Source organism: Caloenas nicobarica, chromosome 9, assembly GCF_036013445.1.
Source record: "Caloenas nicobarica isolate bCalNic1 chromosome 9, bCalNic1.hap1, whole genome shotgun sequence".
Classification (NCBI taxonomy): Eukaryota; Metazoa; Chordata; class Aves; order Columbiformes; family Columbidae; genus Caloenas; species Caloenas nicobarica.
The window spans coordinates 23,821,966-23,840,548 of NC_088253.1; the positions used below are offsets into that span (position 1 = coordinate 23,821,966).

At 51.1% G+C, this 18,583-nt stretch overlaps 1 long non-coding RNA gene across 1 annotated transcript in view; it reads left to right on the plus strand.

The window, feature by feature from the left end:
• Positions 1–1,865: 1,865 nt before the first annotated feature.
• The window catches only part of LOC135991844 (uncharacterized), a 246,174-nt gene continuing 229,456 nt past the window's right edge, over positions 1,866–18,583 (plus strand). The window contains exon 1 of the long non-coding RNA XR_010606609.1: positions 1,866–1,978. This is a non-coding gene — a long non-coding RNA (uncharacterized LOC135991844). The remainder of the gene's footprint in view (positions 1,979–18,583) is intronic.

Sequence of the window (18,583 nt, forward strand, 5' to 3'; positions counted from 1 at the left end):
TCCAAAAATGAATGCAAAGAAATACTATTAGGCTGTCTGGTTATGTATTTTTTATGAGGCCATACAAGACACTGCCTGACCTCGTGCAGCTCATGTTATAACCACATTGAAGATGCTTTTCATTTGGGTTCTGCTTTTCAGCCTGGATGACCTCTATTAAATAAAAAAAAAAAAAGAAAAAAATGGCCTAATATGTGACCCCTGGGACTAGTCGCTTCAAGGATTACATTTAATTCATATGATAATATTGAAATATAATGTTTCTGTGTCTAATGTTTTGGATGTTTTTTCTTTCTTCTTTATTTCAGGGACCCTTTGAGTCTTGTCAAAGATTTTCTTTCTTTTTTTTTTTCTTAAATCTGTTTTGGGGGAGGACAAGTCACTCGTGCTCAGTGGTCAGATTCTTAAAAATCACCTTTCTCCCTTTGGGAAGCAGGCATGAATACAAAAGAGCACTCTTCCCACTGGCTTTGAAGGAGAAGAGAAACAAAGGCAGGGAAATTATTTTTTGTAAGGAAGCGTGTCTGCCAAGAGCTCGTCAAAATAAAGACCCACTCTTTGTTTTGGCGTTTGCTAAACCACTTGAGGGGGTGACCTGCTTTCCCCGCACAGCCTGGCTGGGGCGCGGGCAGACCCCGGGACCTCCTCGCTCGCGGCAGCTCCATTGTCTGCCCGGCCACACAGCCCCGGCGCTGCCGGATTTACCGGACAAACCCGCCCGGCGGCAGCGCCGTCCACCCGCGCGGCTGCCCTGGCGTGAGCATCCCAGCCTGTCCCACAGACAACACGCATTTCAGGGGGTTATAACTTCTCCATCAAAATGTACTCTGCGATGAAACACGATTTGCGACAGTTCAGCTCAGGAGCAAATTTGCTAATGCCAATTGCAAAAATAAATTTGACCCTTCCTAAGTATTCTGCATGCAAAAGTACATTTTTTCCCCTGCTCCTCTCACTAAAATAACGTTGTGAGGTGGGTGGTGGAATTCAGCAGTCAGTCAGCAATCTGATCTGAGACCTTGTGCTCGGAAGCAACGAAGCCCTTAATCATTCACGGTAATGACGCGTTCGTAAAAAAGTGCCACATGTACGCACCGTGTATTTTCAGCAAACATTTAATGCGAGGTGGTTAAAAAGTGGATGTGATGCACGCAGTGACGGTGTGTTTGGTGCGAGGGATTTTCCTCCTGCCTGCCTGTCTGTGCCACACCGGCTCACAAAAGCTGGGTCTTTTTCGAACAATAGGCCTGTGCTCCTGGAGACCCAGACTCGAAGCACGGGGGACACTACTCTGTGACATTTGCGAGAGGATACACAATTCTGATTTTTTTTTTTTTCTCCCTTTTTCCTACTGTGACGGGAGCTATGAAATGGTACAGTTAATTGTGCAAAAATACACTTCCAATACCACTAAGGGTGCGATGAAATAGTCCAAGTGAGCGCTGGGCGGTTCCGGCGGAGCCGGCGGCCCCGCGGCCGCAGCCGAAGCCGTTTGCCCCGTGAACCCCCGTGCTCGTGGGGAACCGCGGGGCAGGTGAGGACGGGAGTTTGCACCTCGACTCCGACGCCATTGCGTTTATTTGCGTCAGAGGCTGAACCTTGACAGGTTTTGGCGAAAACCTAATTAGCGGCGTGCACGCCGCCCCGCGCGCACGTGCGTTCCTTGTATATGCGCGCCAGCATTTTGTGTAGGATATTAAAAAAATATCCAGGCTTTTGGTTCCCCTTTGTAAGGCATGAAGCTGTGACCCTCCCCTCCTCTCCTCCCTCCCCCTGTAGCCCCAGACTTCACCATGCCCTGGCTGCTCGCTTAACATGGAGTTGTCTTTTTTATTTTTTTTATAAACCCAGTCACAACACGGGAAGAGGAGGAGGAGGAGGAAGAAGAGAGAGGGCGAGAGAACTCAAACCCCTGAAGGATGGTTCTCAAAAAACTGTGGCGGCACCGCGGGGAGCCGGTGTGCGCGCGGCCGCGGAGGTAAGGCGCTGCTGCCGCGCGGGTCCCGCGGGCCGCCCGCGCTTGCGGGTGCGGCCGCGGCGGTTCCGGCGGCCCCGACACCTTCGCTCCGCCGCGGCTGCCGGAGCGCGCGGGCGCGCGCCGATGTGAATATGCAAATGAGCGGCGGGGCCGCGCCGGCACGTGCTGCCGCCAGCCCTCCCCGCGCGCGGCCGGGCCCGCCGGCGCGGGGCCGCGCGTGGGCGGGGGGCCCGGCCCGGCCCGGCCCGTAACGCGATCGCTGCGGCCCGGCCGGGGGGGCTGGGGGCTGCGGGCGGGGAGCGGAGCGGAGCGGCGGGCGCCGCTGAGCGCGGGGCTTGAATTGGCAAGTGGTCAGCGCTGGGGGCCGGGGGCGCCTGCAGCCCCCCCCGCGCCCGGAGAACTTTTTGTGTTTGTAAGAAAAAGCAGCATGAGGGAGTCAGAAGATTAGGAATTTATGAAATACGGGGGGCCGAGTTACCGAGATTTTAACGCAGTCTCATTTTTATTGCAAGTATATGACGAGATAGGCAAAAAGATGGGAAAGACATTTTTATTATTAAAGGAAGATCTTTTATTGGAGGAATGTTTTAGAAATTTACAGTCAAAGAAATTTAATTTTATCCTTTGCCTTTTGCTTTATCCACATTTTAATAAAAGAGCCCTAAAGAATATAAGCAGCGCAGCGATTGCCGAACAAAGCAGCTCTCGGGCAGTCGCTCGTGGGTCTGAATAGGATTGAAAAATCGTGGCCGAGCTGCCGGGTCCCGGCTCGAGCTCTGGGCAGCACCCTCGGGCGCACAAAGGGGAAGCCGGGGGAGACGTCGCAGGTGACGCTACATACAAATCAGTGGCAAGATTAATATTTCGTATTCAGTAGACACAAACTTTTTGATTTTTTTTCCCCCCTGCGTTTGCCTACCTGATAATTTGGGAATACCTGACAAGGTCTGACGTTTATACGCAGTTATTCTAGAGAGCGAGAACAATTGCAGGAGCAGCTCAGTGCTGCTGGGGACGCCTGCGAGCCCCCTGAGCTGGAAATGACCACTTGCAAATCTGCAGAACATCACTAACGTTAATTCACTGGGAAAAAGAATTGCAAAGCAACTCTATTAGTTTTTCTTAGGTATTACCAGGAACTTTAAAGGATATACTGATGGGATAGCTGTATTCACTGGATTAATAAATGAATAGAAAATCCCCGATTCTTGCGCAGGGTGGGGCTGCAGGAAGGGGATGAAAGGGGCTTGCAGTCAACTGAATAAAAATCCTGCACTGCAACAGCTGGGTTGCTCCCAGTGTAGCGCGCGGACGGACAACAGGAGAACGGGGGGTGGGCAGAGCAGGGGGTGCGGGGTCACCCGCGGCAGCCGGGGCAGGGGACCCGCCACCCCGGGACCTGCCCCGGCCTCCTCCTCCCTCCCCTGCCGCTCCACGGTGCCTTCCAGCTCTCATGAATCCCGACTGGTGCACGTTGGGGTTGTGTTTCGGGTGTCCCCCCACCCCAGCTGTGGGCCGGTCCCGGGTGCGCACGGGGGCAGCTCCTGCGCCCACGGGGCCCGTGCTGAGGGGCGCAGCGCCCAGAGCCACCGGGAGCGCTCCTGTGCAGGGACCCAGCAGCATCGCACCTCTTGGGACAAAGCCACGAGACGGCGTCGTCTCGGCCGCCGTTTGGGAGGCGTTTGGGCGCGTCGCGCCCCGGCCCTCGCCCCGCGCACCTGCGGCGGGTGCTCCGTGCACCTGCAGCTGCGGAGCGCGTCCCCGCGCCCGGCTGCGCCGTGCCAGGAGCCGGAGCGGCGAGGAGGATTGTTGCTATTGATCTGCCCAAGGGGATCATTAGGCATCAGTATCAATCTACAAATCAGTGGGCCTGTGTTACTTGCTTGGGCAGTCATTGCCAATTTGTTCCTATTAGATGGCCGAGCCCGGAGGTGTTTGATGAGCAGATTGGGTCTTTATCTCGGCGCTGGAGAGCAGGCGGCTCGCGGGGAGAGGCTGCGGCTTTACAGGATTTCTGGTGTTTGTTTGTTTTCTGTTGCTGAAATCCAGCTGCCTTTTTACTGCTCTGTGAAGAATTTTGTATGGGCTGAATGGGTTCCTGCTTTATATATGGTTTTTCATATCATCATATTAAACATATTGAGAGTTAAGGAGAAACTATTTTAAAATAATCCCCTCTCTTTTATTTGGTATGTTTACCAGCAGCACTCCCTGTAAAAATACATATTCATTGCAGATTCTTTTGTTATCCTTTCCAGGTCAGACCGAGCATTAGGAACGCAAACAATTTTTCTTTTCCTATCCCAGTGCCCGTTCCCGGGGATTTATTTAGTTGCTGTTGGTGAGGTGACCGTTCTCGCAGTATTTCCCTCTGCGATTTAATTAAACAAGCCAAAAATTAAAGCTTGCAGACGATATTTTATTTGCAAGCATTATTTACAGTTTTGTTCTGAAGCGGTAGCCCCAGGTTCCTGCAGATCCCGCAGGGTCGCGTCCTGTGCCGAGGGTGTCGGGGCGCCGTGCTTGGGAGCAATCTCTCTCATCTGCATATTTTCTTAGTTTATATTTTTTAATACTATGCAAAATGAATGAACACCAAAATTACACTGTAATAGGAGAACATAAATTAATGGCAAAAGACGGATGAAAACAGCTCATACGAATGATCTGAGCTGACATCAGCACCTTGTTATTTAACGCAAACCTTGATTTTCAGCTGTTTCGTCTCACTCCTGACATGAGCATCGTGCGCTTTGAACATCTGTCCAGCCGTTAAAGACCCTATTGATGCTTGGTTATTGGATTTCTAATTTTCAGGTTTTGTCAGGGGGTTTAACAGGCTATATGAGTGTTTATAATTTCTAATGAGTTTAATCCGTAATTTGCGTCTATTACCTGCAACTGTCAAGTCACTTTCCCAGTACTCGGTCTATAAAAATTCAAAATAGAGAAATGTGGGTTTCTAAATAACCTAAAATATTTGTCATATCTTTTATATACAAATATCTGTGCAGTAAGCAGAACTATACATTCTTATTCTGTTTGAAGATCAAGACTGATTTTAATCCTGTGGATCTGCTGCAATCACAATATATTACCTAAACCCAAGTTTCTTTGAGGACTTTTTGGATACATGTCATTGTCTCAATGGAGATAAAATAGTGTATGTTTTAGGACACTGCAGGGCTGATTATTGCTGCCTGATTAGTATTTGATCAAATTCTGCCTTTTTTTTTTGTCCCTGAGACAATCCAGCTCCCGCGCATCCCAAGGCGGAGGCGCCTCATTCTGTCTGACAAGTGTTTTGTTGCGGAGCAGCCGCTCAGATCGGTGTCACCGCGGCTGCGGCGGGAGGGACGCCCCGACTCCTAATTCATCATAAACTTCATATAACTCATTAGCTTTCATCTCTACGCCGCATGTATAGAAATGCATTTGGAGAGGGGTCAGAGAGGCTTTTTTCTGCGGAGTTTGCTGTGCAAATATTTATGGACCTTTCCCTTTGTAGCGCGGGTTCCAGTGGCAATAGCTGTCGTGCGAGCAGCAGCACATTGCGACTTAGGAAGGGGTTGCCAAAAGCTATTGTTTATTTAGTCGTGGGGCTTTTTGTGTTGAAATTTGTTTTGCCACTATTTGTAAAAATACGTGACTCTCTTGGGAGTGGAAATCAGGAGTTTTTTCCGATATTCTGGGAAAAAAAAAAGGGGGGGAAAGCCTCCCAGAAAATTAAATATAAGTATGTTTGTATGTATGAGCATAACTTGATAATCATGGCATATTCTGACTATTTTCAGCAAAGGAAGCTTGTTGTTGCCCATTCAGAAAACACATATGGAGATTTTATTGTGTTTTTTGTTTTAAAGATAGTGATTTGTCTCCGGGTTCCAGTTGTTTATGTTTCTGTCTATATCTCTTTCCTCTCCCCTGTTTTATTTAGTGAGGTTTCATCTGTGAAATTTCTCCATGAAACAATTGATACATTCTCGGCACGCTGTGGCGGGGGAGAAAAAGCCCTTAGATTAATGGTCAGTGTCTCATACACACAAATTTGTGTTACGATACTACCGAGAAGCTGCGAATTACTGACAAGATCTAGAATAATTCCTAATGCTGTCGAAGGCTTCATTTTCTCCTCCGCATGATGGATGAGGCATAAGAAGTGCTTTCTGAGATCGTTAATGTGCATCATTCTGTTAAGTGTTATTAAAGTCCGTCTGTCTTAGGCAGCAGAAACAATATCTTATCCCTTATTTTGTGGCTCTCTTTGCTAAACTGGAACTGCAGCCCCTGTCGTTTACTAATGTGGCCTTTTCTGGGTGCTCTTCTTTTAACAGCTGGTTTAGACCGCGGCCTTTAGGGGGGTTTGAGGATCGTATTTTCCCTTTTGGTCAAAATATCGGCTTGTGGCATGGGAAGGAACACCCAATTTCAAGATTATACTGTCTGTAACCTGTAGATAATAACAAAGCCGCAGAGGATCCATGCCCAGCGCTCTGTTTAAGCTCAGAAAATAGGATTGAACTTTTCTCTGGAGCCCGCGGGCCGGAGCCGCCGGGGCGGGAGGGGAGCGAAGCAGCGGCCGCAGCGCCCGCGTCCCCCTGCCGCCCGCTCCGCGGCCGCCAGCCGCGGCTGCCCCGGGGCCGCCACGCGCGGGGGCAGCGCGCACCCGCACCCCGGCTCCTGGGGCGGCAAACGCCGCCCGCGCTGGGCCGGGGACGCGTGGCGCACGGATCACATTAAATCAAAAGTCATTTTAACCAAACAGAAGAATTCACTTTAAAGGTTTTTAACCTTTCTTAAGAGCCAATTTTTCCTTAAGCCCCGTGATAATAAAATACGATATAATTTATAGAGCGCTCTCCGTGGGTATGCATTCCTCTTTTTTTTTTTTTTTTGGTACAGTCAGATAAAACATATCCAACAACTGGGATGGTAATCAAGAAAAAACAAAAAGCAACTGATCATAAAGCCATTTAGATATGTAACATTCCTTTTAAAAGAGACTCAGACGTACTCAGAAAGCCTCACATATACTTTTAATAGAATTACAGAACTGCGATGCACAGCCGGTAAAAGCTCAGTCATCCACAGCACAGCTAGTTTTTGAGTATTTAGTTTTATATTTGAATAATTCTCCAGATCAGGCTATAATCATGAATGTCATATAAAAAGATTTTTTTCATAAATTACATTATTTCACAGATGTGCAAATACTTCTGTGAAAAAAATTACATTGATCAGTTTTTAATACCCCCCTGTCTCACCCTTCAGTCAAAAGAAAAAATAGCTTTTTTCCCATCTTTGTCTTCAGAAAGGTGCTAGATTGTAAACATCTGAAGGAAATGAAAGGGGGTTGGCCAGTCCACCCCAAATTCTTTCCAGATTTTCATTCCTTTCACCGGCAGCCTTCTGTTCTTGGAGGAGAGGGAGGAACAGCAGAAGAAAGAGAGAGAAGATGTCTCTGTTTCTTATTAAAACGTGAAGTGAAAAGCAGCGCTGCCTTCTGCTAATTTTCGACCTGCTAATTGGGAAGGCGTTGGGCAGGGAGCGGGTTCGGCAGCGCCGGGCGGTTTTGGGAATCCCGACCCAGCGCCACAAGAGCAGCAAAGCGGGGCCGCCCGCCTGCCTGGGCTCGGCTTTTCGAAATCAGAAATCTGGAGAACTGAGCTTGTTTTTCTAATGAAGTGACTCTTTTGTCAGGACCACGCGTTGCGCGGGGCCGGCGCCGTGCCGGGGGCTCGGGGTCCCTGCGGCGCTGGGAACAGGTGCCGGTGCTGGAACCGCCGCCTCGTCCAGCTCCCCGGCGCTTGGCTTTTCATCCGCTCAAAACCTTGAACTGAGGCACAAAACGTACCATTTCGTGCAGAATATCTGTATATTGTTGTGAATGGAAAAGTTTTCCCTGGTGTTTAATTCAGGGATGACAATTAAGATAAATGCCCATTTCCAGGCACTCTCATCCCAGATACTATAAAGTTACACTTTTAAAGGAAAAGAAGGCTAAAAATAACGTTATAAAAAGTAAAGCAAGGTGTTACACCCTGACTGTTTGGTCTTAAATCACAGTTGCCTGCTTGTTTTTCCGGAAATTTAAGTACCAGATGCACTTGGAGAAAGCAATCTAAACATCAGAGTTTATTTTCAATATGCAAGTGGTATAAAAATATGCAAACCCTGATCACAGTGCTATGGAAACTACTCCACAAAAATGTGGAACGAAAGCTGTTCCTGTGAGTGTGGTTCATGTACTGTAACAGCTGTGACAGCCCGGCGCGGCTCCACACTTGTTCGGTTATAAGGAAATATTCAAAAGGAATCAGATTTGTAATAGTCTTTCGCGTTTACAAAATAACGCAGTGACGAGCGCTGTCCCCCGCGGGCTTCGCCCGTGGGCTCGGGGATGACCGCGGTTCTCCCCCTCTCGCCAGATCCAAAAGCATCTTTCAGGGCTTATGTTACAGTTATTTGCAGATTCCGTGTTCTTTTATATCCACTTAGCAACTTGCAAGGAACATTTCGGGAGCAGCCCATGCTCAACACGCGTCCTTTTTGGGGAGCAGGAGGGCTGGGTGTGGTGGATTTAAACGCCATTATATATTTCTGACAGATGGTTTTCGGTTTATGCAAGAAAGCCCAGATAGACACTGGAGCAGAGACACCGCTCTGGGAATTTGGACATGTATCGTTAGGCTCTTTCTGTTAATCAAATGCAAGAAATATAGAAAAATTATTTTTATACATGACCTGTGGAACAAATATGGCCAACAGATATTAAACATAATAGGTCTTAAAAAGGAACAATTATATTTTCCATTTAACTTTTCTGATTTGCTACAAGTTGTATCGATTTTCAAGGTTTTAAGAATACTAACGATTAAAATCATCCTACCGCATAAATTTTAGTTATTTACTATAGTTTATAAGTATCGTGCAATGACCTTTTTCTGGCTTCATAAAATCAGGGACTTAATATAATTTAGGATCTGAGAGTGTAAGTTCCTCGATTCATTTATCATTTTATGCTGAAATTTGTTTAGTCTAGATAGGAGTCCGCCTGCTTTTCCTACTGGCCATATATGCTTTGTGCACTGGAAACCAAGAGACCTTCGTGTCTTTTCTTTCTCTTTTAGGCTTGACCAAAAATAGTCATTATAGACTTCTTCATAAACCCCCAGACTTTATAAATAAAGGCTGTTGCCTGACTCTGATGGGAGTTCCGTGTGCAGAATGAAAACAGTGTATGGCTAATTTTCAGAATTGCAAAGTGCGTTAATATATAATACATGTTGAATTAGTGGTAGGTTTTGACTGTATCCCAGGCAACTCCTTTATGAATGTAATTAAATATATAGTTGTAATAGCTTCAGGGGGAATTAAGTTCTGAATTGTTACATAAAGAATGTTTATAAATATATATAGATAGATTATATACATAGCTGAAAGCATAAGGCTATATAATAATTTATTATAAAAATTCTTCTGTAGTCAGTATGAGTGATTTCAAATGGGATCGCAGACCGTCCAAGCTGAAGCTCTCATCTTCTGAGGAATTTCAGTTACCTGGAATAAAACGTTGCCTTAGAAATTATTGACGTAATAGTCCCCTTGGGAACCCCATAGCAGTCAAAGCGAAATCCAACAATAAATCCAGGGGCCACCTGGATAACAACCATTAAAGGCTTTTTTTTCAGTGGAAAAAACTCTTTAAAAGCTTAATTCTTCCTAAATGTGAAGTTCAGTGATCGTGTTTCTGTATGACTTTCATAGTTAGGTGGTTTACTTTACTCTGTTGAAACAACTTTTCAAAGCATCTCTGACAGCTCAAGTAATGCCCTGTTTTTCCTCGGTGCCGCCACTGCCGTCCCCACGGAACGCAGCCCCTCGGAACGCAGTTGGTGCAGGTTCCCAGCGCAGCTTCTCCTCGGCAGCGCTAGTAACTCCAGGTCCTTTGCAGCGACCAAAGAGAACATATAAAGAACTGTACTTTGCATCTTTTAAGTCGTTGTGAATCGGCCCGTGCTCGTGTGCTCATCCCACCGGTGTCCGTGGCACCGAAACCCCCTCCCCGGGACGGTGTCTGCGGCTCTGCCGGAACCCGGGGCCGCGGCCCAGCCTCGCTCCTCACGCACAAATCCCGGGGATTGAATTTTGAGCAGGAATAGGAGGTAGAATGTCCCTGAAAAACAGTGAAAAGAGCAAACCTGATAGACTGAACAGCTGGGAGACTTTGGGACCGGGGGGCTGGTTCAAGGTCCGACCACTTAGAACTGTTATTTTGTTCACTCGCTGCTGGAAATCAGGATTTATTTCATTGAACTCAGATGTCTTGAAATGGGACAAACTAGAAGTGGCCCCCAAAGTGTGGCATTTCTGGAGAGGTTGCTTAACGGCACCTGTAGATAACAGAGAAGGGCCAGATGGATCTTATGGAAGGTCCTCGCCGGCCGCCGGCTCAGCGCCGGTGGGACGGGCACCGGGTGCCACCGGGACCCTGTGCGTGTCCGAGGGTCCGTGTTTGAGATGTGATTGCAGAACTACAGAGCAGGGGGTGATGAAAAAGCAGTTGGAAGCCCCGCTTTAACCGTGAGACCATTGCCCGATCGTTAGGGATTATTCACGTGTGCTTTTTTCCATTAAAGCACCCAAAGCCCGTCCCGGTGCACACAGCAGCAGAATTCCCGTGTCCCTGTCACAAACCCAGCGGTTGCCGGAGCGTTTCCCCACTGGCAGCTCGTCGTTACGGGAATGAGATGCGAGAGGAGTTTCTTGTTTCTTTGAGATATCAGCAGACCCCACAAGCTGTGTTACTTTACAAATGCTGGAGCGAGTTCATATAGATTTATTCTGAAGGAGTGAATTTGTGTGGTCCAGCTCAGTTACAGCAAACCCCTGCGTTTTAAGGTGTGTGTGGTGAAATAAAGTACTCACTGTGGCGTGGTACCGGGGCTGAGGCGCCAGACCGGCAGCGACGGCTCAGCCGAGGTTTGCGTTTTTATTTGCTTCAAGCATGTATGAAAACAATTCAAACCCATTATTTTATGCGTGCAGTTAGTTTATGTGATTGCATGTTTCTAATCACGTTTTTATTCTTTCCTTATTGTCTCCTCCTTCTCCTCTGACCTTTGGTGCTGTCTGGGGCCCGTCCCTGTGCCGGGTCTCGGGGCAGGATGTTGCTCTGCCCTGCGCAGCGCCCGCCCGTCACCCGCGGTTTGCAGCGAGCAGGTAACGCAGGTGCACAGGCGTGTGTGCATGGACACGCACGAACAGCAGACCGCAGGACTCTGCGCTCTCCAGAATTCTCAGTTGTATTTTGTGCTGTATCTGGCTTTCAGTTAGGAATATTAAGGAAGAAACAATAATCCCACACACCAGTGGAAATTTTATCACAGTTTAATTCATTCTGAAAATTTTTGAAAGGGGACGAGAATAAAGTGTGTTATTCGTAAATGTCTTTCATCATTAGTTAACATTAGCTATCTGCTGTGATCTCCACCTCCACGGCCAGTGAAAAGGATAGCGTAGACCACATTAAAAAGAAAGGCACTTCTGATTTTTATTGAAATATACATTAAAATAGATTTCATTTCAGTGTGTATTTACAAATGGACATTTTACAGACTTCCTGGTGCGGTGCTTGGAAGACAAACGCCTTTGGCAGTAGTCAGGATTTCACTGAATTTACTATATTGGAAGTTATACATAATACAGATTTTAAGGTAGTTTTTCAGGGGTGCAATACTTCATTTTGTCTATAGGCTCCAATTTTAAAGTCTCTATTTTTCATGTGTAATGGAATTATCACTTATTATTAGTTGTAAACAGTCCAAAACAGTTATTTGTACCGGTTTTTATCTTGAAGTTAGTTTTGCGATATCTTTTAGTTTAGGTTTATTTACATTATCATTCCCTTATCACCCAGAGCCTTTTTTTGCAATTGCGTGTATTTTCAAATGGCAATTTTTTACTTTTAGTATAATTCTGTTGTTTAGACAAGAGGTTTTTTGTGCAAATATATGAAGAACTTGTTTTGGTGCTCTCCCCAACGTAGTTTAATGCAGTAATAGGTGCAGCCAGATGCAGGAGCCATCACTGTTACAAGGGGAGATGTTTTGTCTGCAAAGACCCGGGATGAAAATGTGTCCCGACTGCAATCCTGTTTGCGCTGGAAATGCAGGACTTGCATTAAAATCCTGATGCAAATGAATGTACCTATAGGGACAGAAATGCGTCTGCAGGTTTCCTGACCCGAAGCCTTTGGATGTTGTCCCCGCCAGCCACACGGCGCCCGGCGCCCGTTCCGTGCTGGGGATGGGAGCAGGGAGGCGTCGGGCACCGTCTGCCTTCTGTGCAGGGACCAGCCCGAGTTTGGTACCGTGCAGCTAGCTCGAAACTGTTTCAGAAACCATTTTTATTTATAGGCCACCACTTTCCTGCAAGTTTGCATGTGTTTTTTGAGGAGAAAGTAGGTTCGCTGCACAAGAAATGTAATCATGGAGTTTTGGGTGCGCTGGGTACGATGGGGAAATATTATTGTGGGGGATAATTACAGCAGAAGCCAGTTTCTGTTCTGTCTCTGCTTGCCGCCTTCCACCTCCCCTGCCACGCAGCGCAAACCTCTTGCAGCCACTCGACCTGCTTCTACCTGCCTGTGCCGTAACCAGGGCCGGCCGCGCTGCAGGCCTGGAGGGAGCAGCCCAGGGAGCCCAGCCTAGCCCAGGGAGCCCAGCTCAGCCCAGCCTAGCCCAGCTCAGCCCAGGGAGCCCAGCTCAGCCCAGCCTAGCCCAGGGAGCCCAGCTCAGCCCAGCCTAGCCCAGCTCAGCCCAGGGAGCCCAGCTCAGCCCAGCCTAGCCCAGCTCAGCCCAGGGAGCCCAGCTCAGCCCAGCCTAGCCCAGCTCAGCCCAGGGAGCCCAGCTCAGCCTAGCCTAGCCCAGCTCAGCTCAGGGAGCCCAGCTCAGCCCAGGGAGCCCAGCTCAGCCCAGCCTAGCCCAGCTCAGCCCAGCCTAGCCCAGCTCAGCCCAGGGAGCACAGCTCAGCCCAGCCTAGCCCAGGGAGCCCAGCTCAGCCCAGCCTAGCCCAGCTCAGTCCAGCCTAGCCCAGCTCAGCCCAGGGAGCCCAGCTCAGCTCAGGGAGCCCAGCTCAGCCCAGCCTAGCCCAGCTCAGCCCAGGGAGCCCAGCTCAGCCCAGCCTAGCCCAGCTCAGCCCAGGGAGCCCAGCTCAGCCCAGCCTAGCCCAGCTCAGCCCAGGGAGCCCAGCCTAGCCCAGCTCAGCCCAGGGAGCCCAGCTCAGCCCAGGGATCCCAGCTCAGCCCAGCCTAGCCCAGCTCAGCCCAGGGAGCCCAGCTCAGCCCAGGGAGCCCAGCTCAGCCCAGCCTAGCCCAGCTCAGCCCAGGGAGCCCAGCTCAGCCCAGCCTAGCCCAGCCTAGCCCAGCTCAGCCCAGGGAGCCCAGCTCAGCCTAGGGAGCCCAGCTCAGCCCAGCCTAGCCCAGCTCAGCCCAGCCTAGCCCAGCTCAGCCCAGGGAGCCCAGCTCAGCCCAGCCTAGCCCAGCTCAGCCCAGGGAGCCCAGCTCAGCCCAGGGAGCCCAGCTCAGCCCAGCCTAGCCCAGCTCAGCCCAGGGAGCCCAGCTCAGCTCAGGGAGCCCAGCTCAGCCCAGCCTAGCCCAGCTCAGCCCAGGGAGCCCAGCCCAGCCTAGCCCAGCTCAGCCCAGGGTGCCCAGCTCAGCCCAGGGCGCTCAGCCCAGGGAGCCCAGCTCAGCTCAGAGAGCCCAGCTCAGCCCAGGGAGCCCAGCTCAGCCCAGCCTAGCCTGGCTCAGCCCAGCCTAGCCTGGCTCAGCCCAGGGAGCCCAGCTCAGCCCAAGGAGCCCAGCTCAGCCCAGCCTAGCCCAGCTCAGCCCAGCCTAGCCTGGCTCAGCCCAGGGAGCCCAGTTCAGTCCAGCCTAGCCCAGCTCAGCCCAGGGAGCCCAGCTCAGCCCAGCCTAGCCCGGCTCAGCCCAGGGAGCCCAGCTCAGCCCAGCCTAGCCCAGCTCAGCCCAGGGAGCCCAGCTCAGCCCAGCCTAGCCCAGCTCAGCCCAGGGAGCCCAGCTCAGCCCAGGGAGCCCAGCTCAGCCCAGCCTAGCCCAGCTCAGCCCAGGGAGCCCAGCTCAGCCCAGGGAGCCCAGCTCAGCCCAGCCTAGCCCAGCCTAGCCCAGCTCAGCCTAGGGAGCCCAGCTCAGCCCAGCCTAGCCCAGCTCAGCCCAGCCTAGCCCAGCTCAGCCCAGGGAGCCCAGCTCAGCCCAGCCTAGCCCAGCTCAGCCCAGGGAGCCCAGCTCAGCCCAGGGAGCCCAGCTCAGCCCAGCCTAGCCCAGCTCAGCCCAGGGAGCCCAGCTCAGCTCAGGGAGCCCAGCTCAGCCCAGCCTAGCCCAGCTCAGCCCAGGGAGCCCAGCCTAGCCCAGCTCAGCCCAGGGAGCCCAGCTCAGCTCAGAGAGCCCAGCTCAGCCCAGGGAGCCCAGCTCAGCCCAGCCTAGCCTGGCTCAGCCCAGCCTAGCCTGGCTCAGCCCAGGGAGCCCAGCTCAGCCCAAGGAGCCCAGCTCAGCCCAGCCTAGCCCAGCTCAGCCCAGCCTAGCCTGGCTCAGCCCAGGGAGCCCAGTTCAGTCCAGCCTAGCCCAGCTCAGCCCAGGGAGCCCAGCTCAGCCCAGCCTAGCCCGGCTCAGCCCAGGGAGCCCAGCTCAGCCCAGCCTAGCCCAGCTCAGCCCAGGGAGCCCAGCTCAGCCCAGCCTAGCCCAGCTCAGCCCAGGGAGCCCAGCTCAGCCCAGCCTAGCCCAGCTCAGCCCAGGGAGCCCAGCCCAGCCTAGCCCAGCTCAGCCCAGGGAGCCCAGCTCAGCCCAGCCTAGCCCAGCTCAGCCCAGCCTAGCCCAGCTCAGCCCAGGGAGCCCAGTTCAGTCCAGCCTAGCCCGGCTCAGCCCAGCTCAGCTCAGGGAGCCCAGCTCAGCCCCATGAGCCCCATGTGGAGGTCCCGCCGTGCCTGCAGCCCTCTCTTGCCCTGCCCTTGGCCTCAGCAGATGTTGGTGGGACGAGGTGGGGTCGCGGTCGCTGGGGACAGCGAGGTTGGCCGAGGCTGCAGGTGGTGGTGGAGCTCCTGGTGCAGGACGGTGCGGCTGACTCTGTGCCGGGGGTCACTCAGCTGCTCGTCCCACGGGCCCGCAGCCTCATGGCCGATGCCGGGTTTGGAAGAGGCGCCCTTCCCGGCCGTGACACAACCGTGGATGGTTTCCCCCGCGTGTTATTCTTTGCCGTGTCCGCCGTGGCCGGGAGCGCTGGGAGGGGACGGGCCCCTCGCGTGGGTGTGCGGGACCCAGCGCGGCCGCGCGGTGACCCGGGGACAAACGGCACCGAGGTGGCCGAGCAGCCTGGGGCAGCCCCTGCGCAGCGCTGGGGCGGCCCGGGAGCCCCGGGAGCCCACCCGGACCCGGGAGAGGCCCCGGGGGTCGCGGGTGTGGGTGCGGGAGCTCCGCTCTGCCCCCCGGCCCGGGGCGGCGGCGCATCACCGCTCCGGCGGGGCGCTGCGGGGGAAGGTGCCGGAGGGTCGGGGAGCGGCGGCAGCGGCTCCGTCAGGGCCAGCCCGTGTTTTGGGGCCGTTCGGTGCATTTTCCCGGCTGGTTCCCGGCCGGGCCGGTTTCCCGCGCGGCGCTGGCGCGTCCCGCCGCCGGCAGGTGGCGCTGTCGGCTGCCGGAGCGCGGCGCGCGCCCCCAGCCCCGAGCGGCGCGTGGGAGCGCGGCCCGGCCCGCGCGCCGCCCCGCGCCCGCTGCCGCTCCCGCTCCCGGGGCCGCTGCCGGGGCCGCTGCCGGGGCCGCTGCCGGGGCCGGGGCCGCTGCCGCTCCCGGGGCCGCTCCCGCCGCGCACACGGACCCGCGGGCGCGCCGACCCCGCGGCGGGGCTGCCCCCGCTCCTGTGCCCGTGCGCGGCCGGGCTGCGCGTGCAAAATTCAAATGGTTTCGGAGGCTTTTGCATTCCAAAGTTGCTTTTCACAACAATATCCCTAATGCCTCACGTGCATTTACAGTAAGAGAATCTTCCCCAAGGGTGGCTGGGAAACAAGCTGAATTTCTGCCAGAAAGACAGAGGTGGTTGCCTGATAATTTTAATAGAATATTATTTTAAAATGTGCGTGGTTATACAATTTTTTCTTTAAGATGTGAGATCAAAAAAGAGAAACGCGGATTTTGTATGTGGTGTACTGGGTTTCTGCTGGGGGGCGGGGGGGTTCCAGCATTTGTATTTCTGCCTCAAATATTTGTGTTTGTTTTTCATGGGCTTTGTTAATACCTAAGGGAACCATTAATGCAGCCGAAATAACACGAGATCTGATGTTCTCATGGTATTTTAGTATTTCGATTCCTCGATGGAAATACCATGAGAACACCAGATCTCGCGTTATTTTGGCCCCATAAATAGCTCCCATGGGAATTTTTAAAAAGCCCATAAAATACATAAACACAAATATGGAGATATTGAGGTTCCTGCAGAACTTGCAGCCCCCGTTCCGCGGGACACACCAACCAGCAGCTCCGGCCCTTTGTCACTAGCTCAAACTGCTCCTTCTCCCTTCGAACTGACGGCAGAAACCTGGGCCCGTGTAGATAATTGTGACTGTGGAGAGGAAAATTCTGGCTTACTCACACAGGCAGAATATTTTTCCTAATCTGCTTTTTTTCTACTATGACTGTTTTTTCTTTATAAACATTATTAATATTTTTTCTTTTTAATTTTTAGTTTAACTATAATTTTCATTGTATATTTGGTTGTATCTAGTTAATTATCTAATCAAGCAAATGGTTTCTTTGGCTCTTAGCTAAAACAAGATAACATCCCAGTATCGGGATTAAGTTTTCATCTATATCAACTGGCTTAAAAATACTGAACTTGATTCCTTTTGAATTAACTGAGTCTTATTTTATTTTTTTTCAATATCACCTATCACCATAGTAACCACGAGCTGTCAGTTCAGTTTCTGACATTTTTCTCATTTGGTAAGATTTCAGAATTGCCATCCTCCCTGCCAACATGTCATGAACAAGAAAAAAAAAAATTGCATGAAAAATCTAATGGGTGTCTGGTCTGATTGTCCTCACTCGTGGCAGGAAAGACAAAAACTGATGAATTGTGAAATGTATTCAGAGGGATTCAAGAAAAGCAAGTGTCTCGGACCCCCTCCTCACCAACACCTCCTCGTTTTCATCTTGTTATGCTTGATGCACCAGACATGCTTGCCCTGACACTCGGGTTTGTAGAAATTTAAGATTAACAGTTTTTACATTCACCTCGCTGATCCCCGTTTTTTAAAGTCATCATTAAAAATAAAGTTAGCAGAGCTTGTATTTAGCACTATTTCCCACTCATTGATGAGATTTTAGCACCTTTGAATCTGCAACAAAACACTGCCGATGCCTGGAGTCAACAGACAGTTCTGTACATTTCCACATTTTTGTTCTCAACTTCTATATTTTATGCACATTAGAAAGAAACCATTAAGCAGGCCAGTAAGTACTAGAGAAAAGCAAATTCTGGGTAACTCACTGGGCTGGTGTTACATTCATGTTGGGAAAAGACAGTAAACTGCAAAATTGTGCTTCTTAAAATTATTTTTTATTATTTTATTTCTTCGGTTTAGCTGAAGAAAAAAATGTAAATTTAAGAAAAAATGGGATCGTGTTCAGGCAGCGATGCGCGTGCCTCCTGAATGGAAAATATCAGCAAGAAATCTGGTTGCCAGTGCTCTAAAAAGGGAAAGTGCTCGTTTACTTCTGGTAAAGCAAACAGAACTACAGCAAGGACGTGAGGCTTTAGAACACGCTTTGGTGTGGGTTTTTTTGGTGGGTATTTTCTATACGGCACACAGGCATACATGTACTCGGCATGTCGTGTTTCCATAGGTATAAAACAAATATACCCATCTGTCTCCATGCGTGCACAAAGAGCCGGTGCCCGAGCTGTGTTTTCCGAGGTTTTGTTTTGGGCTATATCAATCTCTTTTTTCTCCCCTGACTGTCTATGAATTCAGGCTCAGCAGCAGGAACTCATTTCAGAAACATAAAACTGATTTGATAAGCAGCTGCAGCGCCGGGTCCCTTTGGCTGCCGGGGGGACACCCCCTCGGCCGCCGGGGCTCGCCAGGACCCGCCGGGTCACGTTTCACATTCTGGGGCTGCGGCGTTTCAAAAACCACGCAAACCCCTATGAAAATAATTGAAACAATACTAGGACATTAGAACCGTTTGGGAACATTTGGGGGAATTTTTGTTTGTAAGTATATACGCTCGGCGCTCCCGCATCTCTGTGTAATCGGAATTGAGGCTGCAGCTCTTTCCAGGAAAAATACATATTCATATTGAAAAAGCCAGGGCTGCGTATTTGTAATTTTTTTTTTTTTTAAATTTTTTTTCTCTCTGAAATCATAGATGAAGGTTTCCGAACGGCGCGGTTTGGGTTTTTAGGAGCGCGGCTCAGCACGGTGTGCGAGCGGCGCTGCACCCCACACCGGGCACAGGGCTGGGCTGCTCGGGTGCAGCCGGGTCGCAGGCATTGCTTAGCCTGAGTGATTTTATAAATTAGACATTTCAGAAATAGGTAACAT